Source organism: Ambystoma mexicanum, chromosome 4p (genome assembly GCF_040938575.1).
Source record: "Ambystoma mexicanum isolate Mex_15411 chromosome 4p, UKY_AmexF1_1, whole genome shotgun sequence".
NCBI lineage: Eukaryota > Metazoa > Chordata > Amphibia > Caudata > Ambystomatidae > Ambystoma > Ambystoma mexicanum.
Genome location: NC_090927.1, coordinates 71208270 through 71234824, shown reverse-complemented (window position 1 = coordinate 71234824; position 26555 = coordinate 71208270). Strand labels below are relative to the sequence as shown.

The 26555-nt window shown below is 45.2% G+C and overlaps 1 protein-coding gene across 1 annotated transcript in view; it reads left to right on the top strand.

The window, feature by feature from the left end:
• The first annotated feature begins 280 nt into the window (after positions 1-280).
• Positions 281-26555, top strand: part of LOC138453010 (zinc finger protein 624-like) — an 83623-nt gene continuing 57348 nt past the window's right edge. The window contains exon 1 of the mRNA XM_069605416.1: positions 281-424. The gene's annotated coding sequence lies outside the window, so the exon portion shown is untranslated. The remainder of the gene's footprint in view (positions 425-26555) is intronic.

Below are 26555 nucleotides of genomic sequence, written 5' to 3'. Positions count from 1 at the left end.
CGCTTGTTTTTGCCGCTTATTTGGTCGGGAGCCAGCTTGTTTTGGGCTTGTATTAGAGGGACATTCAGCTTATTTTGTCCTTTTGACCTGGCAACACTGGACTTGTGCCTCTTCCTCCATACCAAGATGGCGCGCCTGCACGAGGCTCTGGAGGCGCTGACCATCGTTGTCCCTCTTTTCTGCCAGTGATCTGCGTCATCCGAGCAGGTCTCCTTATACGCGCGTGCCACGTGTCCATTCCCAGAGTGCATTGCGGCGCTCGGCGCGCGGCGAACACGTGGCGAGGCCGGTGCAGCAGCAAGGCCGCAAAGCGGAGTAATGAGTAACTAACCAGGGTCACGGGTGCACGCAGGCGCCCAGTGCTGCTCCCAGAGCTGCTCCCAGAACTGCACAGGCTCGCCCCTGGACTGGACCTAACAGGCAGGTGGGCAGGATAATACCATGCATTCTCCTAAATTGCGATTCAGGAGAATAGCACCTACACGTTGCATTCCATCATTATTTTGCTTTGTTTCTAAGCCTCTTTATGCGCTCCAGAGTCCCTGCCGTGGGGATGCACACGCCTGGCTCTGCTCTGTGCTAATTCTGATCGACTTTACTCGCAAAACATGTGCTTATTCACGGCACATGCGGGGAATTACGCGGCCCCAATGGGAATGTTTTTTTGTTTTTATGCAGGAATGCCTCTGTGTGCAGGACAGTGACGGAATGCCCGCAGGACTGCACAGGAATTCCTTTTTGTACAGGAACCTTCGTTGTCTGCAGGAGAGTGTAGTTATCCCTATCTGTGCAGGAATGACTGTGTGCAGACAGTTTAGGAATGTCGTTGTGTGCAGGAATGGCTTTGTGTGCAGACAGTGTAGGAATGTCGTTGTATGAAGGAATGCTTTTGTGTGCAGGATAGTGTAGTTATCCCTTTGTGTGTAGGAATGGCTGTGTGCAGGACAGTGACGTAATGCCTCTGTGTGCAGGACAGTGTTGGAATGCCCTTGTGTGTAGGAATGTTGTTGTATGAAGGACTGTGCAAGAAGGCCTTTATGTGCAGGACAATGTAGGAATGGCTTTGGGTGCAGACAGTGTAGGGATGCCTTTGTGTCCAGGATAGTGTAGTTATCCCTTTTTTGTGTAGGAATGGCTGTGTGCAGGACAGTGCTGGAATGCCCTTGTGTGTAGGAATGCAGGGCCGTGCAAGAATGCCTTTGTGTGCAGGACAGTGTAGTTATTCCTTTGTGTGCAGGAATGGGTCTGTGCAGGACAGTGCAGGAATGTAGTTTTGCGTAGGAAGGGCTTTGGGTGCAGGACAATGCAGGAATGTCGTTTTTGAAGGAATGCCCTTGTGTGTAGGAATGCTTTTGTATGCAGGGCCGTGCAAGAATGCCTTTGTATGCAGGACAGTGATGGAATGGCTTTGTGTGCAGACAGTGCAGGAATGTCGTTGTGTGTAGGAATGCCTTTGTGTGCAGGACAGTGCAGGAATGCCTTTGTGTGCAGGACACTGCCGGAATGTAGTTTTGCGTAGGAAGGCCTTTGGGTGCAGGAATGTCGTTTTTGAACCCTTTGTATGCAGGAAGGCGCGTGACTTATTTTCTACTTCTGATAACGCTAATTGACGAAAGATTCTGACCTCCCTAACCTTGTTTCAGCGGTGTTGGCCAGTCTCTGTGGTCACTCGATTGGTATTTGTGAGTGTTTGGCTGCACCTCAGCCCTTTTCTTCTTTTATTATTCGTTTTAAAAAAACTAAATGAGGTATTGTACACGTTTAAAGTTTGGTCTTAATGACATGAAGCACTCTAGCTTGTTATGTTATCCTGGTGTTTTGCTTGTGTAGGGCCTGCTCCACTTCCTCCCGCCTTTTGTTTTATTATGCTGCGGGGCACTGATACTGAATGGGCACTATTCTGTGATACAATGGTCAAGCCTTTTACTATTTAGCCTTGTAGTGGAGGGAGTTTCAGTTACTGATATTTATTTTATTAATTTAATTTGTAAAGCTCACAAAAAGCAGTACGGAAACGTGATGCTGTTTCAGGTACAAAATGATTGCAGTTCATACAAAATTATTATTACAGTTCATACAGGCAGGTTATTGTCAGTTAGGTTCCAGGTGCAGTTAGGAAAGACGAAGCCCTAAGGAAGTAGGCAGCGGTATGAGTTATGAGAACAGCTGTGTTTTGAGTGCTTTTGGGAACACCCAGTATGATATTTCTGCACGCAGTGCCGGGGGGAGTGCGTTCCATTGTTTGGCTGCTAGGTAGGGGAAGCTGGCGCTGCCTGCTTTGGTTAGTTTAATCCTGGGTATTACTAGGCGGTCGGTGTATGGTGTTCTGGTGGGCCTAAGTGAGTGTTCTCCGATTAGTTTCTGGGAGAGATACGGGGGCTGTGGCAGAGAGGCATTTACGAGTGATAGAGAGGGTCTTGAAGCTAATACAAGCATGGATGGGCAGCCAGTGGGCTTCCTTTCTGGTTGCAGAGATGTGTTCTCTTCTGGGTATATTCAAGGCTGCTCGTAGAGCGTTGTTTTGAATGGCTTGGAGTTTCTTAATGTTAGTAGCATCGGTGCCGCAAAGAGTAAGTTGCAGTAGTCCAGCTTTGAGCCTATGATGGCTCGGGCCACTGTCGAGCAGCTATTTCCGGATAGGAAGGGTCTGGCAGAATTTAAAGATTTTTGTATGCTGCTGAAGAGACGATGGCATTTACCTGTCGGGACATGGTTAGGGCTGCATCGAGGTGCACACCTAGAGTTCTAACAGAGCAAGAGACTGGGATGTTGATGTTGTCAATAAGGAATGCTGAGTAGAGTGAGGAGAGATTATTTAGTGCTTTGGGGGCTCTGATTAGTAGCTTTTCTGTTTTGTCGCTATTTAGATAGAGGTGGTCATTGGCCATCCAAGCCTGAATTGGCGCATAAATGTTGTTGAGGGCGTTTTAATTTTCCATGTAGTTGCCTGTGGGAGGGATCATGATTTGGGTGTCATCAGCATAATTGGTGTATGCTATGCCACATGTGTCTAGTATGTTGAAGAGGGGCCTGGTGAAGATGTTAGAGGTTGGGGGAGATGAAGGAGCCTTGTGGTACTCCACAGCGAATGGGGGACGGAGGGCTGTTTGCGTTTTCTGCAAAGACTTTCATGACTCTACTTCCAGGAAGGAGGCAATCCAGGCTGTAGCTTTTCTGGAGAAGTTGGCAGAGGCAGTGAGATGGTGGCAAAGGATTTTATGATCGACCATGCCAAACGCAGCCGAGAGATCCAGGAGAAGGAGGAGGGCAGTCATGCCTTCGTCTCTGATCTCGTCAAGTTGTTTCTTTAAGTCAAGGACTTGGCGGTGGCCAGTGCGGAAGACTGATTGGCGCATTCCTAAAATGTGGTTTGTTTTAAAATAATTCAGAACTTGCAATTAGGCTGCACGATGAAGGATTTTTAATAGGAAGGGGACAGTGGTGATAGGCCTTTAGTTGGTAGGGATGGCGGGGCCCATTGATGCGTTTCTTTTTAGGAGGTGGATGACCCATACTTCCTTAAGGGAGGCTGGCACTGAGCTCGAGGAGAAGTAGGCATTCATGATGGCAGTGATGGGTAATGGTTCTGGTGCAGTCTTTGATCAGAGTGGCAGGGCATGTTTCCCTTTTACATTTAGAAGGTTTAAGGGTGTTGATGATTCTTAGCGTTTTGGGTTCCGATAGCTCTTTGAAGCAGAAAAGTAGGGGAGAGTGGATGGGAATGTTAGGGGATACGCTAATGGCTGAGTCAAGAATGGGTGAGGCATGTTTAGTTTGGTGACTGAGAATTTTCTTGTTCGGCGTGTCGATTTTTTTTGAGCATAGCCTGTTTGATAACAGTGCACCTCATTTCGTCCTTAGTGAGAGTGGGGGGAGGTGTGGAGTTGGTTTCCAACTCCCTAAAGATACAGACTTTAGTGTCTGATATTTGCATTGCAGATTCTAGAGTCCAATGAGTTGGCTTTGGCAGATATGATGCCAGATTTATATTGTTTAGCAAGTTTAGTGAAGTCCTCTTTAAGAGGGGGTGGTGTGTGTTTATTTATTTATTTATTTTGGTGCCTGTGTATTTGTGCCTGGTGTTTCAGGTTGCACAATTTTAGGAGCTCCTGGGTGAACCAGGCCTTTGAGTGCCTGACGGGTTAAGCTTTGAGGGAGACGGGGAGCTATGGAATTGACTGCTTTGGTGAGGGTTGAGGAGTAAATGTCTACTAGTTCTTTCGGGTTGGTGGAGAAAGGTGCTTTGAGGCTGGGGTTGTCGAGCTATGGCAGGATGTTTTCTTTAGTGAGTTTCCGAGTGCTCTGGGTCACCGCTGGTGGTATTGGTATTGGTATTGGTATTTGTATTTATTTTATTTCTATAGCGCACCAGGCCCAGGGGCAACCAGGCGCATAACTTGGATACAACATGATGAAAGCATAACATGGCAGTATAAATGTTTTTACAGGAGAATTTCAAAATTTACGATCATGAGAAATAGCAGTAAGAAGATGAGCAGAATGCATATACAAGAGTCTTGTCAAAGTGCAAGTAGGGCAGTGAGCCAGTGTTAGATGTCTTGGGAGGACAGCCAGGCTTTGGTAAGGTGTTTGAATTTCAGGAAGGAGGGTTCTGCTCTCAGCTCATTAGGGAGTGAGTTCCAAAGTTTGGCTGCCAAGATGGGGAAGCTGGTTCCACCTGATCTTTGGAGATTGAATCGTGGGATGACAAGGCAGTTGGCTTGGGCAGATCTGCGAGGTCTAGTGGAGCTATGGAGGGCAAGTCTGTTCAACAAGTAACACGGAGCTTGGTTGTGAAGGCATTTATGGGTGAGAGCCAAAGACTTCAAGGAAATGCGGTGTGGGATAGAGAGCCAGTGAAGGTTACGCCTAGTATCGGATATGTGCTGGCGCCTGGGAATGTTGAGGGCCGCTCTGATTGCATTGTTTTGGACAATTTGTAACTTATTTAAGTTACAGCGATTAGTACCTAGGTAAAGGGCATTGCAGTAGTCGACCTTGGACAGTACAAGGATCCTAGCCAAGGTCACGCAGTTAGCTGTGGAAAGGAACGGGCGACAGGCCATAATAAGCTTACAAGTATAAGCTGCTGCTGATGAGACTGAGTTGGTTTGTCTAGTCAGGGATAATGTCGAGTCAATGTAAATCCCTAAGGTTTTTGTGTCCTTAGCAGTAGGGATAGTATTCCCGTCAATGGTGAAGGACTTAAAAGCAGGGTCAAGTTTCGTGAGTTTTTGTGGTGAACCAAGAATGAGGAGCTCTGTCTTTTCATCATTTAGACAGAGTCCGTGTTGAGCCATCCAAGCTTGGATGACCTGGCAGATGGCGTTGATGGCGAGGGAGTCAGTAGTGTAATCACCTGTGATAGGGATTAGTATCTGGGTGTCGTCAGCGTAATTGGTGGACGTGACACCCAGATGGTCCAGAATATCAAAAAGGGGTTTGGTGAACACGTTATATAACGTGGGCGAGACACAGGACCCTTGAGGCACGCCACAGGAGACCGGGGCCGGTGGGGCGGCTGCTAATGGAGAATACACGCGCATTGATCTGTTATCGAGGAAGGAACTGATCCAGGTTGAGGCTTTGTCTGAGAAGTTTGCAGCTGATTTGAGGTGGTGACAAAGAATCTTATGATTAACAAGATCAAAAGCCGCCGAGAGGTCCAGGAGAAGTAGTAGCGCAAGTTTGCCTTTGTCTTTGAGATCTTCGATCTGCGTTTTTAAATCGATAAGGGCAGTTTCAGTACCGTGGGGTGGCCGAAACCCCGATTGCCTGAGTCCCAGAAGTTTGTTTGATTCAAAGTATTCTTGAATTTGTAGGTATGCCGCACGGTCAAGGATTTTTAGTAAAAATGGGACAGTGGTGATTGGCCTGTAGTTTGTGGGTATGCTGGGATCCAAGGTAGGTTCTTTCAGGAGCGGGATGACCCAGGCATCCTTTAGGTTGTCCGGTACAATCCCAGAGCTAAAGGAAGAGTTAATGAGTGTAGTGATGAATGGTGCTAGGTCATGAGCTGCTTCCTTAATAATAGGCGCAGGACAGAGGTCACCATGGCAGTTGGAAGGTTTAAGGCTGGCGATGATCTTTTCCACTTCAGGGATGGAGAGTGGAGAGAAGCTAAAAGGAGTCAGAGAATCTGGGATGGAGTGGTTTATAGTAGGTGTAAGGATCAGTAGAGGGTTAGATTGAAGGCTAGTTTGTTTGTTGTTGATTTTAATTTGAAGAGTGGCAATCTTGCCTAGGAGAGCCTCTTGGATTTTGGAGCACCAGGTGCTATCTTTGGTACAGGTGTCAGGTGCAGTAACAGGAGTTTCAAGTTCTTTTAGGATTTTAAACAGTTCTTTGGTGTTAGATTTGGCTTGTTCGATGCGTTTATTGTATGTGTCTTTTTTTGCCTGGAGTATGGCTTCCTTGTAATTAAGGGTGGCCAAGAGTAGACACGATTTGTTGGCTGGAGAGTGGTTACTTTTCCAGTGAGATTCCGCAATTCGTTTATCTTTGTGTAAAGTTCTAAGCTGTGGTGTGAACCAGGAGTTCAGGTGGGCTCGAGGTTTGGATTTTCTCAGTTTAGAGGGTGCGATGGTGTCTAAGGCTTTAAGCATAGCCCGATTAAAGGCGTCCACCAAGGCCGTGGGGTCAGAGCATGAGAGAGCCTGGTCATTGAGAGCCGGGAGGAGTCTGTCGCAGGTGATGTTACGTTTATTGCGAGTGGCTGTAGCAGGTGCAATGCTAGGAGAGAGGCTGACAGATGTGCACTCGATATTGAATGTAATTAAGTTGTGGTCAGTCCATGAGCACTGTTGGTTGGAGGTGATGTTGATGGGACAATTATGGGCGGCTAGCCAATCAAGGGTTCTACCCTTGTCGTGGGTAGGTTGGTTTATGAACTGTGTGAATCCAGCATTCGTAAGGATATTGTCAATAGTCGTGGCAGCAGTGTCCTTGGGGTCAGAAAGACCTAGGTTTGATTTTTGATGGATTTGGGATGGTAAAGTGTATTATATGGTGGTCAGCCCATGGGCAGGGGGAGTTGGCGCTTACTGTGATTTGGCAGTTGTGGTCGGCAATCCCGTCTGATGCGTGGCTTTTGGCGTGGGACGGGTTAGTGTTGCGGAAGGTGAAGTCTAGTGTTTCAAGTGCTTTGGTCAGTGAGATGGCCGGAGGATCATTTGGGTCATGGAGGCCTAGGTTGAGATCTCCCAGCATAATTATTTTTGTGGAGGTTTTGATATTGTCCTGGAGGATGTGGAGGAGGTTTTCCTCAAAGTTGAGTGGTGTTAGGGGTGCAGGGGTGTGGGGGGGCGGTAGATGATGTGGATGGTGATGGTGCAGGCAGGTGAAGGGGATAGTTTGACGGAGAGTAGGTCGACATTGTCACTGAGGGATGTTTGGATGTGGCAACTCCACCAACTCTGGATGTGAGTCTGTCCTTGCCGTGGATGGTGTAAGCAGGGGGGATGGCTATGGAAAGTGCAAGACCTGAAGCTTCGTGGAGCCAGGATTCTGAGGTGGCTAAGGCGTTTAGGTTGTGGTCGGTGATGAGATCATTTATTTCTAGGTCATGGGCCGTTAAGGATTGTGCGTTGATGAATGCACAGGTCATGAAGGGTCGGGCTTTTGTAGCTGTGGTGTGTGTGTCGGTGTGACTGAACGTGTTAAATGGGGATGGTGCTGATGCAGTGTTTACCTGTTGGGGGAACAATAAGGGTGTGAGCTAGTGCGAGCATTGTTGTGGGATTGTGTAGTGGCATTGGGCATTTCCACCTTGAGCGCTGCTTCTGGGGGCACAATACATTTCACATTGCATGATTTTGGCATTTGAAGATGTCCTGGTCCTCCTGGCCACAATGCCGCTATACTGACATCTGCGGACCCCTGCTTGCTCCCTGTCTCCTTCGCCTGCACAGGTGTGACCACAGCCCCCTCCCCAGCTATCTTGGCCAGCCTTCTCTGTACCGGTTTTGCGTGCAGCTGCTGTGTCATTTCCCTTTCACGTTCCTTCATTCGTTTTCAATGGTGTATTATTATTCTCTGAATTACCACCCACCCTTTTCGCTTCAGTGCCCACAATTTTGTCTAGTGCCGTCTGCACCTCTTTTGGTAAGCCCCTTTTTATGACGAAGTAGAAAAGAGGAAGTGATCGATCCCAATGGTCCCCCGTCTCTGCCCTTCACATCTCCTGAATCTTAACAAGGCATAAATTAGTTTTCAAAAATTGATTAGCAGAATTTGCTAATTAAAGTTTTCTTGATTAGCAAACACACCCCTTTGATTAGCAATGTTTTACTGATATTTTTAATGTCACCAGAAGTTACTTGCAACCAAAACATAAAGTAGCATCAATACAGCATTTATGTGTACCGCTGAAGTAAGATATTAGTGAGACGAATCGGGCCTTCCAAATTCTTTAAAATACCACTAGATCTGCAGGTTAAGTAATTTAGTTTACCTACTCAGCCTAAAAGAAATGCACACGACCCGTAGCAATGGGTGACAAAAAATGTAACTGCGCTTTCGGTAAAGTGGTGCATGTCACCAAAAACCCACTTTATGTTCGGCACCCTGATGCCAGGTATGCACAGTGAAAACTTTGATATTTACTGCAAAAAAGTAAATGTTACAAACAAGTTTCAAACATCCCCTGAAAATGGCACTCGCCCTTCATAAACTCTACTGGATCATGCAAGTAGGTGAGCGGACTTTCTGGGCTCTGGCTGAGTGTCTGTAAAATGTAAAAGATTAGCTGCATGAATGAACACAAATAGATATGATAAAAAGGCTCTTAAAACAGTTTGGCCAGCTCTCTCCCACAGGTGCTAATATATAATGCAATCATAATTATAGAGCCAGGTGAGCGCTAGGGGCTAACTACAGTGTGTGGTATTGCAGTAGATGTGTCAATGTACAGTCTGGGTGGAACTATTGACCAATCTTTTGCGTAAACATCTAGTTAGGCTTGTGTATCCTTTATGTAAGAGGAAAGAAAATAAGAGACTAAGCAGAGTAGATGGCATAGCAAGCAGAGAACTGGTCAAACTAGGTGGAATATTGTTGTTTGCTGTCTCACTTTTGGGGTAACTGGTACAAAACCGCTCATGCATTGAGCGCCCGTTGCACAGATAAATGCAGCCAGCAGGTCACAGAACTAGATTGCCATTAAAGGCAGGTGGCCCTGTGATCATGTACATTTTGAAAAGTGTTAACTCTTCAATGTGATGCATCTTCCCCCAACAAACAAACAAATCTGGTTGACACTATGAGAGTTAGATACACTAACCTGAACTTTACTGTAAACAATGGAGACAATGGAGTGTTTTACAGAAGCAATACTGTAGTTATGCATCATGCAACAACATAAATTGTTAAGAATGGATCCATGTAAGTAGGGGTGTCACGGTATTAGTTTTATGACGGTACGATAACCTTCTTGCCAAATGATGGTATATCATGGTTATCGCGGTATAGCAGGTGGAGTTAACTAATCTTAACAAATATTTTCTAAAAGGTCATAAATTGACAGATTTATCATCACAAACAAAACCAGGCACTCAGGGCCAGAATTGGGCTTTTCAACATACTTTCCACTGAAATGCCTTGCTTCCACCAAACACAAACACACGTGTGGAGAGGGGGATTGGGCCTGCTGCAACTGGCAAAGCAAACTGAATAGCTTTTCTTAAGTGGTCATTTAGGCTTCTTGCTCCCCCACTGGCTACTGGTGAAGATGAACATGTTGCCATCTTGATAACCTGCATGCCACAGATCAATGGAGGCTGATGGTAGTATACGCTTGTGCGCATACACACGCACTCTCTCTTTACGTTACAGCCTTTAGTTTACTTGCGGGCCAAAAGTTGTTCAGTAATCACGGACATGTTACCCTTTGGTATGGCAGCAGGGAATACCGACAGATCAGTGAATTTCGCAGTGTGACTTATTATATGTAAATTCAATGATAGAACCAGGGAAATCCCCCTGTTGCCATATGTTTAGAGAACATTATCCATTATAAATATATAAACCCCAAAACCACCACCCCAAAGTAAACCCTTTTCCTTCTTGGCACTGTATCTATTCTTCCTATTGCTAACATATTGATTTTGTGTCAAGCATGTGTTGTTTATGGAATGGCATTAAAAACTGCTCTAACTGAAACTACTTGGCAGACGGCACATCCAACAATGCAAGACCAAGACTGCGCAGCACTTGCTTACTGCAGCCTTTCCAAATCAGATTGAAAAGCACACTTAACGGTATGAACGGTATAATGGTATAAACAATGTGACGGTTATTATTGTTCAATTAAGTGGTTCACGGTATCTTTAACGGTATACCGTTACATCCCTACATGTAAGTTACACATACTCGTCTTTGCCAAAGAGGATACAGATAGCTTAATAAAAGTATCACCCCGATTTTAATTCTTTGAAAAAGAAAATAAATCTTCCCTAGCCTTACCACACAGGCATTTGGCACTTAAGGGGGAAGGAGATGATTACTATTGGACTCTTTCTCCATTAGCCCCTTTGAACTGGCAGTGAACAGAGAAAAGTGTGGCAAGAACCTTGAGAGTCAGAGGAATGCTGGGGGAGCGTTCCTTCCATTTAACAGGGTAACTTAAAAAGCAAACATTGCTACACAAGTGTCAATTTAATTGGCAAACCTACAGAATTGCATAGCAAATTGCTATACGACACTGCTTATTTTATGCCTTGCTTAATACTGTACTGAGCGGGGTCTACGTCATCACCCACAGTGTTTTGCTTGATCAACTTTAAGTCTGTGGTGACTGGTTATGTGCGCTCAAACGTGCCCCACACCTATGCTCTGATGTTGTTGAACAGTGATCCCTAGTGCGCATCGCCGTCAAACTTTACTCCGGGGTATCCTGCTTTAATCCACACGTCCCCAGCCTGATCTCCCACCATCATCACTAATAAACTTCATGTCGCCTGTAGCAAGGGGTACGCCCGCAGTTTTTCTCAAACACGTATATCCATTTCCCCACCCTGCAGTTAACGGCAGGATCGCCTTGATAAATCAGCTGTGTCCATGGTACGTACCATGCTCTGCCCACGCCCTTGTATATTAAGGGCAACTGTAAACCTTCTCGCTTTCCTTCCTTTTTCCCCAACACTTCCCTTTTTCTTCACTACTGCTCTCCGGCCAAACCTTCTTACACTCTAATCCCACAAACTTTCCACCTGTGGTGATTTCCGGTGCTTGCTGTGCTTCTTCCTCACTTTTCCACTGTACTCCACCCATTCTATCCCTGTTCTCTCCCCACTCCTCTTTCGGACCTGACAGTCCCGTACCCTGTGCTGCGTGCTTGACCGTTCACATCCTTCTTTATGTGCATGTCCTTTATTGCTGTACTGTCCAATCTGAACAAAATGTCCCCCGCCCTCCACTCATCTAGTCGGCTCCTCCTCGCTTAGCCCTATTCTGTTTGCAGTTGCGCTAGCTCTTCTTGCAACGTTTCTAGTGCCCCCTCCAGTTCCTCTGTCCTGCACCCTCCTGGGGTGGAGCGGTTGCTGAAGTGGGTCTACATGGGGGTGGAGGAACAGTGGCCCACGTCGATACATATGTTGGGTTAGTGTATCCCGTTGCTGGGAGCGCTGCTAAATGATATAGCCCCTTATTTTCTGTTTGTGAGTCGCCCGTTTCTGCTTGTTTGTCCCCCTTAGATGTGTTCCATGTCCGTCCCTCACTGTTCTCTTCCATGTCTTCAATCGTCTCCCATCATTCTAATATTTCCTTTCCTGTAGCTGTTTGCCCTTATACTTCACTGCTAAAAAGGTGGTCATATGCTCCAGCATTCCCATATTATGGGTGCCCTGCTCTGGCCAGGAGCAGGTCATTCCCCACCTTAGTTTCTGTCACCCATTGCTTGTGATATTTCTCGATTTTCTCCCGGTTCAAGGGCAAGGCCTTGTACATGTACTCTAGGGGAGTCTCTACTCCCATTGTCTTAATGTGTGCGTTCTAATGCGTCCCTACGCTCCTAATCGTGCGCTACACATGCAAATACCACAACATTAAAACCAATTTGTAATGGGAGTAGTCCCGACCATAAAATAAAAAGTCCAAGTTAGTCTAGTCAAAATAAAGGCCTATACTAAGGAAACCTAACCTTGCCCTCCTTCTCAAATGCCAAATGTGTAAAGCAAATACAAAAAGGAAAATAAGTGTCTTAAAAGAAATGTGGGACTGGTTTAGATAAAAACTCCCTTCCCCATGTTCAGAGGCACGGGTTCTTGAGAGTTTCTTAAAAGGGATAGGTGGATATCCATCATTCTTGTACACTGGATGCTGGTACAATTGAGCAGTTCAGGTATGGGCTTCAAGATTTTAACACTCATCAATTCTGTAGGTGACATCTGCTTTACCACAAATACAGTTTTGCTCACAGTTCAGCACAGGCTTCCCTCTGCCGGGCTCAAGCCTGTCTTTCTCTTTGTGGCGGTCCCCTTCCCCACGTTCCAGTCCCCTTCCCCACGTTCTATCTTTATCTGCTTTTTCTGTCGCAAACTATCAAAACTGCAAGGATTTTACATGGACCTCTGCACGACCACGTCAACCTCCTTTTGATGCAACAATCTTCACAACACCAATGCTCCTTGATATTTGTAGTTTTACTTTTGCCGTCCTGGCCTTTTTCAAAGTTTACACGCAACACCAATGTCTCCTGGTACTTGTAGTTTTACTTTTGTGCTCTTAGCATCTTTCCGAGGTCATATCCTTTTTACTGTTGCCCTCTTGGCAGTTTTCAAAGTTCATTATAGATTGAATAAAAAACAGTCAACTCTCACGTTTACTTTCTTGCCTTAATTTTTCGCTTTCCATTGCGTAGAACATTTCACAGAGACTTTTGAATGTGTGACACCGCTTCGCAGGACCACTCTTACTTTGTATACCTTTCTCAGCATTCAATAATTTTCTCTTCATTACATGTTTTATCGGCACACGCACAACCTTCAACTCTTGTTACATCTTTTCAATTTCTCTCTTAACACAAACCGGGCTTTTGTTTGACTTTGATAACTCACTGGTCGTGTTAATTTTACTTCTATCTTCAAAGCTTTTCTCGTAGCAGTCAAGGCCGTTTCCAACGCCTCCTCTGCTTCTCCCCAACTCTGTCGTTACTGCAGGAAGAAGTGGGCCGCCTTGAAGCAATTTGAAGGTTTCTCTTTGCTGCTCACTCGTTTTCGGTCGTGGAACGCTTACAGCTTCCTGAAAGAATGGAATTCTCGCCTGGCTCTTCTCGTTCTCCGCAGCAGCCAATCAGCCCCTTGGCTTTCCAACTTCCACAGCCTGGTTCGCATTAGCCCCGAAAGAGTTGTTCCTTCTCGCATCCAGCCTTGCTCAGTGTGCATGTGCGCGCCACCTTTTATCCTGACAGGGAGTGTTAACAAGTCGCAGGTGTATGTGATTTGTATTGCTTGCCTAACTCATTAGAGGGACAGGACCATTACAAATCAGTAGAGGTAAACCTTGTGGCCTCATTCCTCATCGTCCTCGTTTCGGTAGTCCTGTCAATTTGAAGTGTGGAGGAATTATGGGAGTTGTAGATTCCCATACAATAAGTAGGCATAGGGGCTAGATGGGTTAAGGGAAAAGGGGGATACCATGTCTCACCATTTGGTGTTCCACTCCCACTCCCTGAGGACCCCTTACACAGCTGATCCTTCCCTCGCTTGTCCACCCCCAGGGTCGGAATCCAAAAGCGATGGCCCTTCCCATGCAACCTGAATACAGGATCCCTGGGGACTATGCTTTGAAACACCCTCAAGTTTTTCACATATACTCTCATTCCTGTGTTCACCGGAATTCCTCTGTCACAGGGTTCCAACAACATCCTACACACTTTACTGAGCCACGCCCTGCTTCAAAGAGCAGGCAGGAATTCTGTAAAAAACAGCTCCTGCACACCTCTGGTATTGATGCGTCTTGGGGGCTAGTTGCTGCAGGTGGGCGCTTCCTTATTGGAGAAGCGGCGTGGAAGCCTCTGAAGGTGCAGGAGTCACTAGGATCACATTGTGGTCACCAAATAAAAGGCACGCCTCTGCACACTCGCATCAGAAAAAATACAGCTCGCCAGGTGGGAAAAAACCCAGGACACCTTATACTGCAAGAATAACCAGTATTTATTTCTACAAAAGGTACATGCATCAGCAAAGAACTCTGCTCTTGCCGAAGTTCTGAGCCCCGTCTGGACGTGCAGCACAAAGTGCAAACATCACTGACGCAAATATATATATAGTACATTTTGACAATTCTAGCTGGACGAGCTCTATACATGTAGGACCTGTTCCATATGGTATGCCGGACCATTGGTCCATCTTCATCTGTCCCTCTCCGTCCACGTGGGCGCGGCAGGGGTTCATCAACCGGGGTGAAGCTAACCTTGCAATGAATTGGCTACTAACAGAATGTTATTTTATCTTTGTAATGAGCACCTGGCAGGCACAGAGCTGGGCACAGCGGGAGAGCTGAGGTCATGATAACTCACACACTTAACTCTCTCCCAGACAAGTCAGCTTCAAGATCCTTCACCTTCATTTTGGGCCATTTGTCGTTGCCCTGCTCCTCGCTGTACAAATCACGTGACCCATTTCTGAAGGCGCAATAGCCTTGCTTTCTGATCTTAGTGATCGATCAGAGGGTTATGAACTTTTTATGGTCGGTGGTCTGGTTTTGGGTGATACTGTGGCATGCGGGGGGGGTCTCAGGATGAAAGCATGGTGCAGCTGTATTGTGTGGGGATCATTAGGGGCAGGAGGGCCTTGCTATCTGTCCCGTGGGATGGTACTGCCATGAGGCGCGCTGTTCCCTTCTCATAACCTTGCAGGGCGCATTCTTTCCTGGGTGCGAGGGCCTGTAACTTTCTGAACAATGGAGGAGATTATGTGGGTCTCCAGTATCTGTACAGGGTGGGGGTGATGTTCGCACTCATGCAAGGAGCCTAATATTAAAGCACAAAAAGCTGCTTGCTGCGGTTGGGCCTAACTTCTAAGATAGCTGCCGCTTGCCAAGATGGCATTTATATCTGTATCTAACATATAGCTTAAAATGCATATACTATAGTGATTGTGCGCTGTTAGGACAGTTTTTCTGAAGTCCAATTAAGGGCCTAGCAAAACCATTCTACTGAGGCAGTAGAAGACTCCACTCCTAGTATAAGGCTGTACCACCTGAGTTCGGGGTAGCGTAGACAGAGCAGCCAGGCTTATTTTAGGAGGGAGAGAGGGCAGTAGATACAGTACAAATGAAATTGTCATACAAATGATCCAAAAAAACACTGAAACACTATGTATTGTAAAAAATAAAGGATTTATTTAAATACAGGTAGGCCCAGATAAATCTAGGGGTTAAGTAAGTACTAACACATTATATGAAATCACAATATAAAACACAACACTATACTTGAAAGTACACAGACCCAAGTATAAACCTTATTTGGACCACCTAACCGTAGTTCTAGGGAAGTCAAAACCTTGTCATACACATTTAGTATAGGTCAAGCCTATTCTTTGGGAGTAAAAGGCCAATGGTTACTTTCAGATTACTTCCAGTTGTACAGTGACTCTTGGAAAAAATCACATAAACAGTCAACTGGACAATATACTTTTGGTGATAGTGAAACACTTATTCTAGGTGCAGTAAAAACCTATAACTACTTTTGTCATAACACACAGTTATACCAGGTGAGTAAAACCTAAGGATGTAATATACAATTACAGATGCCTTGGAAATCAGGGAACCCCTTATTGAGGTAAGCAATAACTCTGGTAACTTGTTTTGTATGGCACACAGCTAACACAAGGTAAGTATAACCCACTTACATTAACTTCACAATGAAGGGGAAAGTAAAACCCAATGTCACACTTTACTGAATAGTTATTCTAGGTAGGCAACAACTTAATGTAGATTTATTAAGGACAGGCTAGCAGCACGTCAGGGGAAGCAAGACCCAGTTGGGGGACACTCATACAGTTAGTTATCCTAAAAGGACTAACCTGGTGATACCAACAGTTGGAGGACACTCATACAATTACCCTACAGGAATAATCTGGTGAAACCAACATATTACTTTTGTAAAGAGGCACAACCTAATCACAGGAGAGTAAAATACCTTTACATCTACTTTCTTTTAGACTGGTAAAACAGTGGCTAAGGAAGGAAAGATGTTAACCATACTTTTAAGAATAGTGCATCACACATTGAAGATCAGTAAGAACTTTTGTAACTGTTCACTCACAGTTACCCACCAACTCTTTACAAGTAAGTAAAACACTTCATTTCTTTTCTAGGCAGAAGTCCCAATCCCTTCAAAGTCTTTCCCTTAGAGCATGAGTGTTCTCAGCGGCAGAAGGGGGGTCACTAGGACTAGTGACCAACAGGCAGTGTTAGAATAAGTTCTTTAGTAGCACAAGTCAGAGTTCCTTAGGAAAACTGGGAAAACAGGTCAGTGCTTTACTTCTAGGGTTAGAAGAGGGTCCAGGGGCTTCACAGAAGACACCCCAGCAGGATTCTAGCAGTGGGACTGGGTGCACTGAACGAGGGACTTCCCAATCATAGAAGACACCCCGGGACTACACAGAAATCCCGACAGGCTTAAGGTAAGTATATACCCAAGCCAACACAGTACCACAGCAATGAAGAAGAGATTGCAGCAGGAGAACTTCAAGGACTGCAGCCAAATACCCGGTCAGTGGATTCCTTGTCCTGGAGACTGAACACAACACCTCAGAAGGGACTTTGCAGCAGGGATCGATGAAGAAGTCTCTAGGCAAGATTTCTCTCGCGGCTGAATGCGGTTCTGCAGGTTTGGCGCCTTTTCAATGAGCACAGAAGAAGACAGCAAATCGCAGTTGAATTCTCGTCGTTTAAAAGGTCCAGCACTCTTGTGAGGGGACTTTTTGGACTCGATTCGTGTCTCTGGAGATACACCAGAATGCCCACCAAGTTTCAGCGCGATTCGGAATTAGGAAGACCGTGCACCGCACAGTGGCTGGAGGTCCCAGGGTATTGGGGTATTGCAAGAACGCAAGGTCGCAGCAACCCGTGGGATGGCTCAAAATGCAGGTCGTCTTGAGTCTAGTGGGCCCCACCAGGCTCTGGGCTCGGCCGTCTTTTTCGGAGACCCCAGGTCAATTGGAAGGAAGGGCTGCAGAAGGCTCCGATTACACAGCAGGCTCTCCGGTCGCTGGAAATCATTCCCGCCGCTTTTCCTTCGTCATCCTCTTCGGTTTTCTGTTCCAGTGGTCGACATGACTTCAGCTTCCAGGTTTCCAGTATTTATCAGGAACTACAACACAACCTCTGCATTCTCTCCCCGCATTTTACAAGAAAGGGGCGTCTGGCTGTCCAATCAGGACAGCCCGCCCCCCACTGGGATTTGTCTCAGTTGAAGCAAGGCGTAAGACAAAGGAGGGGGAAGTTTTGGACTCCTCCCCCACTTCCTGTGCTTACACACTGACTGGAGCCTGGGCGGGGTGTCCAGGTGACTCCCGCCAAAGACAAAACTCAATCGAAGGAATTTCCCACCCTGGATGTCAGAGGAAGGAACAAGAAACGACAAGAAACACTAAAATGGCAGGAAAAGAAGACAGGGGCCATTTTGGTAAAATGAGCACCCTTAGGTGCCTTTACTGCAGCTTTGATTACAGCCCGCGCTAAAGGTGCACCAAATTAGTAAAAGGTATCACTGCCACCAGACATTGAAGGTGAGCTTGTCACTGTAACATAATTGTTACAGTTTAAATGTGAAAGGGGATATATTGTATCCCCTCAGCACTCCACATAAGGTGGGGTGTGCTGGTTTCACAGAATAAAATGTAAAAAGGGATCCAAAGATCCTTTCTGCCCTTGGGAACTGTAGTTCACTCAAGGTTAGCACAAGAAAGTTAAATGGGGAGCCCCTAGGCCAACCCAGCAACAACAGGCACTTATTGCCAATAAGTTGTTAGACATGATAACTTTAAAAAGACACTATGGAGAGTCTTAAAAATGACACCCATAAAAAGAGTTAAAGATTAGGTGTGTGTGGAAAAAGGTTCCCACTCACTGAGGTATTAAGGAAAAATATCCCACTAGAAAAGCAAAAGGTTCTGGAGTTGAACCAGGAAAGGAAGATTTACCAGCTCTGTGGAAATCTTACCTAACATGCGCCCTCCTCTGTATGCTCTAACCCTCACCCATGCCCTCTGGATGTGTTTCCTTGGTGTTTATTTCTCATTCTTTATCACCCAGGGGGGTGGGAAGTCCCTCTCTCCTTCCCAACAACATTGCGGACTGTACCACCACACTTGTACAGTAACTAGCATCTAGATCCCTGTGCACAGCTATAAATGAATGAGAGGGATGGATGGAAGTAGAGGATGTCCTGAGAGATGGAGGGGGCAGAAGAAATGAGGTTGGAGGAGAGGCACTGACTGTGGGGAGGTGGGAGTGGGGCACTTGGGGGGCGATGGGGCATTGGTGAGGTGGAAGTGGGGAGGTGGGAAGTGAAGGAGAGAGCGAGAGAGAGAGAGACAGAGACTGTTTCCAGAGAAATGGCCAGGGAACCTCGAGGGTCATGGGAAGATGATCTGACAGTGCCATTGAGAGTTCTGGCATTGTTTGGCCCCAGCCTCTGCATGTTCGGTGGAGAACATCATATCTATGCATAAATGAGTGCTTTCTGCGGGAGACTAGAATGCACGGTGTGCCTTGCGGGTTCATCGTCCCCGTCCTGGGACCGCTATGCTTGTTCTGCCCTGCAGTAACAAATAACTCCCCAGCGCCAGATCCCAGACCACATTCAAATCACTAGTTTATGGTAAATGATTTTTGGAAGGCAAGCCTTGTGTGAACATATCGATAAAAAGACATGTTTCCTGTGTTTTGTTGTTTTCAAATGAGGCATAGAAAAACATCTGCATCATCGCCCAAGTTTTACATCTACATTTACTGTGCATGGGTTGATAGGACATGTTGTAGCGTCATGTTTATTGCATCGAAGCGCTTTAATAACTGATGTTGCGGGTACTGTGTGCAGCGTAGATATCTGGTCCATTTCATCCTTCGCTTAGGACTTCTTGAGCTGCATGCAAGGCCCTCACCTAAGGCCGCCACACAGACAAGTGCAATTTGGTGGCATTGTCAGTTACGGCAACCGTGGCTCGCCTTGGGTGTTGCTGGTGGTTGTTGGACAGGGGTAAAGGATACTGGTTTTGGGATTTGGTTCCCAAGTTTGGCCTTACTGGATGTTTACATGTATTGGAGCAATAACAGATGATGACTATGGATTTGGAACTGGCTCTCATTCTTCTGCACGCCTTTTTGTTCCTCATGAATGGGGTTTTACACTGCATTTTCTTTATTCTTTTGCATGTTTTTCTCTCTGCATTTTTGGTTACAGAACCAGGGTCACCTTTTTTGGGTGTTTGGTGTTGTGCATGTTACACAGTACATTTCTGTCATTCAACTGCTTTGTGGATTCAGTTTGGTGCCTGATTATTCTTCAAAATGTTCTTATGGTTTTATTGGGGGCGGGGGCCTGGAGGCTTTTGGGTGTGTTTGCAATTTTTTTTTTTTGGTTTTTGCTTCTGCACTTTTTCTGGTAATATTTTTTTTTTCTTTTTTGGAAATAACTTTTGATGTATTATTGATGGATTCTAGGGTGTCTTGGGAGAGGTCCTGGGGATGGTTCTGAATGTCGTTTAAATTGTTTTTTGGGCTGAATAGACTTCGCAATGTTGTCTGTTCTTTTTGTTTTTTATTCTTGATTTTTTGTTTATATGTAAGTGTGTGTCATTTCTATGGTTTATTTTGTTCAGTTTTTGCTTTTGATGTTTTAGACCTTCGTATTGTAATAATGGCTTCACACACTGGTGGGGCAGTCAATGATCTCTGTGTTGTCTCATGGAATGTGAATGGGATCAATAATTTGCTGAAGAAAAAGAAAGTGTTTCACATGTTGCAGGACTTGCATGCTGACATCTGCTTCTTACAGGAGACTCATATTTTGGCGGATGAAATTTCAAGGTTGGAGAAGGAGTGGGTTGGTTCTGCTTATGGCTCTTCCTTTTCTTCTAGGTCGAGAGGCATTGCCATTTTGTTTCGGAAGAAGCTACCTGTTAAAATTTTAAGGGAGTGTGCGGAGAAGGATGGTAGGATGGTTGCCTTGTTGGTCGAGATTCAGGGGGAATTGTTAACTCTCTGCAATGTGTACGCTCCTACAGTAGATGATGGCTCCTTTTTCAGAATGGTTGCACAGACCCTCTTAGACTTGAATAATTATAATATTCTGCTAGGAGGAGACTTTAATATGGTGGTTGATCCATTGCTTGATAGAAGTCCAGTCAGGCGGGTGACACGGTGTGATCATCATCATTGGGCGCTTGGATCGCTCTTGGAGGAACACAATTTGAAAGATACTTGGCATCTGGAACACCTGGACAAACGTCAATATAGCTTCTTTTCTAGTGCTCATTGTGTGTTTTCTAGACTGGACATGATTTTTACTGGTGGGAATGTGTCGGAACCCTTAACGCCTGAGTTGTAATAAGGGCATTAGTCTATGGAAGTTGCAGCTTCCAGTCCATTTGGGTGGTTTAGGGGTTCCAAATTTTAGGACCTACCATTTGGCCTTTTCTGCTCATTCTTTTGTTCCGTTTTTGAAGGGTGAATTGGACAGCTGGGCGGTGGCAGAGTCAAGTGCCTATGGGCCGCTGGGCCCGGAAGCCTTGTTGACCACTAATACAAAGATTCCTGGTGGTAGTATGTTGGCAACGTCATTTTTGCGCAATTCATGGATTGAAGTCATTGCTTGGTTGTGATGCATTTAAGCGCAGGAGTGCCTCAATCTGGCTGAATCCTAGGATTAGGGATAATTCAAGGACAGTTTTTTGGCCTGAATGGTTTTTAATGGATATTAAACAGGTCTCTGATTTGGGGAATGATGATCGGTGGTTGACTGCTGCTGAGCTGAGAGAGAGCTGGAATTTTGATGGATTATCAGACTCTGCTTATAGACGCCTGAAGAGGGCTGTAGGTGAAGTGGACTGGTCTGACTCTTTGGATGTGAGTGCTTTTCTGGCTGATTCCAATGGGGAGGGAGGTGGTCTGGCCAGTAGTCTGTACAAGTTAATCGTGTCACATTATCGGAGTAATGACAATTTACAGAGATTTTGGATTGAGAGAATTGGGTCTGAGATTGATATTGATGCATGGCAGAATATGTGTGGTAATGTCTCCTTGTGTTCGCTGAATCTGAGTGAAAGGTCTTGACAAATTAAGATTCTGAATCGCGTTTATTGGTGTCCTGAAACACTTCATAAAAGAGGCATGTCTGACAGTGAAGATTGTTGGGGTTGCGTTCAGGAAGTTGGGTCGCTGGAACACATGCTGTGGAGCTGTGTGAGGGTCAGAGATTTTTGGAGTAAGGTCTGTGATGTGTGTGGCAGGATTACTGGTGGAGGGTCTGTCCTTGATTTTAGGACGGTAGTACTAGGTGATGATTCTGGGTTGGATGATGTCAGCTCCGCCCTTAAAAAGTGGATTTTTAGGGCATTCATTGTGCCCAAGCGGCTGATTCTCCGAGGGTGGAAAGGTCGGGTAACTCCTTCCTTTGAGGAATGGATGCAGGAAATGCATTGCCTGTCAAGGACAGAAAAGTTGATTTACAAATTGAAATGTAAATTGTCTTCGTATGAGAAGATCTGGAATGTGTTTAACAATTTTTTAGTTGTTGTTTTCATGCATTCTCTTTCTGTAGTTTTGCTTGTTGATATGTTACCTTTTCTGTATATATTGTAAATAAATACATTTAAAAAAAAGAGATATGATGGGGTGGGTGGAAGGCAAATGAAGGTGTGAATTGCTGCTCTCTCCAGCGTAACAATGTGGGGAGTCTGGGGAGATGCATTTGGGGAAGGGCAAGCAGTGGGAGAGGGAGAGATGGTGGGGAGGGAAAGGTTCTGTTTGGGGGTTGGAAGACAGAGAAAGGATAGTGTGAATTGAAATCCATAAAAGTAAGGAACAGTCTGTCGAGGTCCAAGAAAGGGTGATTGAAAGTTAGGGCTAGAGCTTGGGGGAACGGGAAGCATTCCCCAGACTTTTTTTAAAAGTGCAAATGTTACATGTTGTCCAGTTTGACCCATTTGGGTGGGAGGGGGGGGGAGTTGAAAGCAATACGTTTTGCACTCTGCAAACAATGGCTTGTTTAGTTCCTTACTTCATACTCGCATAGCCTTATGTATTTGTGTTGAACTTGAGGATGGCTTGATCTATAGTTATTTTACCTCAAATTGCACAAAAGAAATCTGCCTTTTATAATATGAAACATGCAGCCCTTCATTTTAGAAGCAGCCTAGATCTACAAACAGATTTTGATATTGTACTGAATGTCAGAATCAGTGTGTTGCACTGAGCCTGCCCTCGTAACATTCTGTGTACCAATTGTGACAGCATAAGGTGGCCAGACAATGCCTGTTGACGTTCCTCCCTCTTCCTCTTCTTTAGCGCTCTGAAACAATATTATAACAAGACAGTAAAATCTGTTCAGGAACCCACAATGCAACTCGCCGTCCAACTCGGTGGCGCAGGAGGGTAATCAGATTTTCTTCCCCATTCTTCAGTGGTCTTGTTAACCAGTCTGTGACCAAATTCAAGGCAGTGTCCTGAAACTCTCCGCTCCCCCCACCCCCAATCTTACCAGCACCCATGCCAAGCCGAGCTTTACAAATTTGGCTTCCATTCCTCCGTTGGTATCTGGGTAAAGATAAAACAAAACAAGGTGGGTGACAATGCTAATTGACTTGACCTTCAAAACTAAAACCTCCGTATTGTATAATAATCCTGGGAACCTAGAGGGGGCAGAGGGCACAGAAATATCTTTTACGGCAAAAAGTCACGTCAACATGTATGAAACAGTAACAATTGCCATAACCAGCAGTTCAGAGATCACTACCAGCAATTTTACAATGTCGGTTCCTTTTGAAAACTCATAGAAAAAATCCCATAGGTTGTAATCTTGATATCAGTATGACAGAAAGGGATAAATAAAAATCTGCAGGCACAAGGAGCATTTTGTTCGTCCTCCTTTTTTTAGAGAGCCTACTTAGTGGTTTCCTCTTGTTTTGCGTAATACCTTTTACAGGTTCTTTTTCTGAAGATAATTTTACTATCCGACAGATTTGGAAGAACTAGTCTAAATTGTGGACAGTTGACCTTATGAGGAACCACCCGCATCGGTAATCCATGTAATTCATAAATCTGGCATACACCTGGATAACTTCATTGCATCCTAAGTAATACAAGCATCTGGTGCTGATACTTATTGTGTGTTTTTTATTTCATCAACAGTTATATCTCCTAACATTGTGAACTCCGCTTCATGTTAAGAAGAGATTTTATGATTGCAACGTTTTGTATGGACACGAATATTCCTGAAGAAAGTCCCTAATTAACAGTGAGGACTGAAACATGTTGAGTGATAGATTTTGTATAAATAGCAAAATCTGGAAATTTAAATCAGAGACCTCTTTAAGGTCTAGAGAACAAATAGGAAGGCTTGATCCTGTTGTAGAGTTCTGCCCCTTGTTTGAGTTGCATGTATTTTTTATGTCTTTTCTTCTATTTTAGCAGTGTTGTGGTGTCACGTATATTAAGCATATGTTCCTTAGAGTTTCTTTTATGATTGAATATGTATTGTGGTCTCAGCTTATGAGATTTTTAAATATTCTTTTGCATCTTAATAAAATATTTTTTATTTTTGTATTAGTATTGTCTAAATGCGGGATTAACTGTTGATAAAGTACCTTTTCTACCTTTTGATTAATGAATAAGCCACAGCAAACCATGATAACCTGCTGCTTATTGACCAGTGATATGCAACCTTGTTCGTAAGGACAAATGTATTCTTGTAGAAAAAGGGAATGCACTATTCTTTCCATTCTGAATGAGGAATATAGTGCTACAGAAGCATAGCTCCCTGAAGTGTTGTTGTACCTTGAGACTTAAATGGAATAACAGACCAAAATATAAACTACCCTTTCGCTGAACCGGGAAAAGTAACCTCCTTGGATTGAAAATGTAAGAACCCTAGGTTGCTACCAGACCAATGGGACTCAAGGTTCACCTCCACTAGCACATTCGTTTCTGATGATCTGTGGGAATTGTAACTATTCTGGCACAATTTATACCCCCTAGAAATTAGAAAGGGTCCTAATGTGAATTAAAGATACTCAGATGGGCAGGATATGATGTGATATTTTATTTGTATCGCGCTCGTACACAATTGTTTCAGAGCGCGACAAGGCAAGGGAGGGGAACAGGGGAGAACCAAACAACGATCTTACTAGGCCCAGTGACATTGAGAACATGCAAGTGCATGGGAAAAGGAAAGGGCAAAAGTACATGGAAGGGGGGGGAGTGGTAAGTGCGGAGCAGAGGAGAACAGATAAATAATAATAAATACAAATAAATAGATAATGGAGCAATAAACCGGGGTAGTGCAGCCAGCAAGTGGCAAGTGCTGTGTTTACGGCAGCAGAACTGGGTAAGTCTGATAAGTGAATAAAGAGAAGAAAATGGGGGGGGCTTTATGGGTACAGATACAGTCCCCAGTGCAAGGATTGTCCTATTCTGGAGCCAGTGGAGAAGGGTGGCAGGGTGAGCAGGTACCTGGGCCGAGGGGACAAAGGGTGGCCAGGTGCACAGTGCCAAGAGAGCAAATCAGCAGGGGCGAGGGGGAGCAAAGGCAGATGCAAAGAGGAAGGTCTTGAGGTGCTTCCGGAACCAGAGATGGTTCTCCAAGTTTTAGAGTGGCAGGGAGATGTGCTTGCTTTTCTTCTTTCCTTTAATTATTCTAACTGCATTATTCTCCGTGACCTGGCAGTTCTTACTAGCCCCGAGCATGAGAGAGTTTCCGTAATCTAAACGGGATAGTATGGTCACCCTAGCAATCGTGCCACTGTTCTTCTCGCTCAGAAAGGGGCTAATGGATCTGAGTAAGCGGAGGTGATAGGCATTGTTCTTATGCAGGTGGTGAACCTGTGCCTCTGCTCCCATGGAAGCTTCCATGACGATTCTGAGGGTTTTTACCTGCTCTAACGCCTGAGTATGGATGTCCTTAATGTAAAAGGCCTCGTATTCGGGTCCTAATTTAGGTCGGACTTCACGGGTGCCAAAGATCATCTCCGTCTTTTTTGCCATTAAGGCACATCCAATTGCCATCCATCCAGTTCTTGATGATGTTATAAAGTGTCAAGATTTTGGCGCTATCCTCCAGATAATCGCCTTCCAGCTCGACCACCAACTGGGTATCGTCAGCGTAGTTTGTAGAAAATGCTCCGACACCTTCCAGTAACTCGGATACATCTCATGTACAGCTTAAAGAGGGGAGATAATCTAGCCCCTTGTGGGACCCCATACCTTATAGATGCTGACTTGGAGAATTTTGCTCCCCAGTGAATTTTTGCACCTCTATCGGCTAGGAAGGATGCCAACCATGCAGATGCTCCCTTGGAGCAGCCGGCCACTTTTTCCAGGACCAATTGGAGCAGTTGGTGGTCTACCAGATCAAATGCGGCGCTCAGGTCCAGGAGCATTAGAAGCCCTGTTTTACCTTTTATCTAGAACACTAAGCATGTGTGTCTGCAGGTCCAACATGGCAGTCTCCGTACTGTGTGCAGTATGAAAGCCAGATTGTTGGTCGTGCAAAATGAGATTGGCTTCCACATGCTTCTGAAGTTGAGCAGTTGCTATTTTGTCCAAGACTTTCAGCAAGAAATTGCAGTTAGTAATTGGACACAGGTTCCCCGGGTCCTTGGGGTCAAATCCGAGCTTCTTAATGAGGGGCGTGATGGTGACTGCTTTAATGCTCTTGGGCACAGTGCCTTCTTTAAATGATGCATTTGCTCTTTTGCTCAATACTGGTGTAAAGATCTCCTTATTGTCCAGTATTATCTTCGGGGGAATTATGTTCTCAGAGCAAGAGGTAGGCTTCATTATTGCAAGCATGCTGACCATCTCTTCTTCTGAAATAGGAAGGAACTGGAAGGTAACTACTTCCCGCTGCCTGTGAACCCCATTGCATGTAGATATCTCTCTGTTGGGGGTTACCCTAGCTGATCTTACTGTTCTTTCTAACCAACTTCGATTTTAGCTAGTGCAAGCTGCTCCACTAGCTCCTGAACCGTGTTTGAGTATTTCAATGACATATCTTTACAGGAGTCTCCTTCCTGGAAGTTCTCCTGTATCTTTTTCATGCGCTGTTCCAATTGTGCTGGCCCTATGTTCTTAAAGTTCCTGCTTAGGACTTTCTTCGGTATTGGTGACTTTTTTGTGAGAGTGACTAATCCTCTCTCTCTCATTGTACACAAGATCTCACCGGTTGTCTTGGCCTTCCTTTATTTTATCAATCTTGCCGCCCTTGCTCCTCCCCAACTCCGGTTGTTCACCTGGGAGGGAACCGAGAAGCTTCCAGGCACCCGTGGCAGGAGAACACACTGTTACACTGTGGCTACACTGTTCAGTGTAGGGGGGAAGGGTTTGGAAGCCTT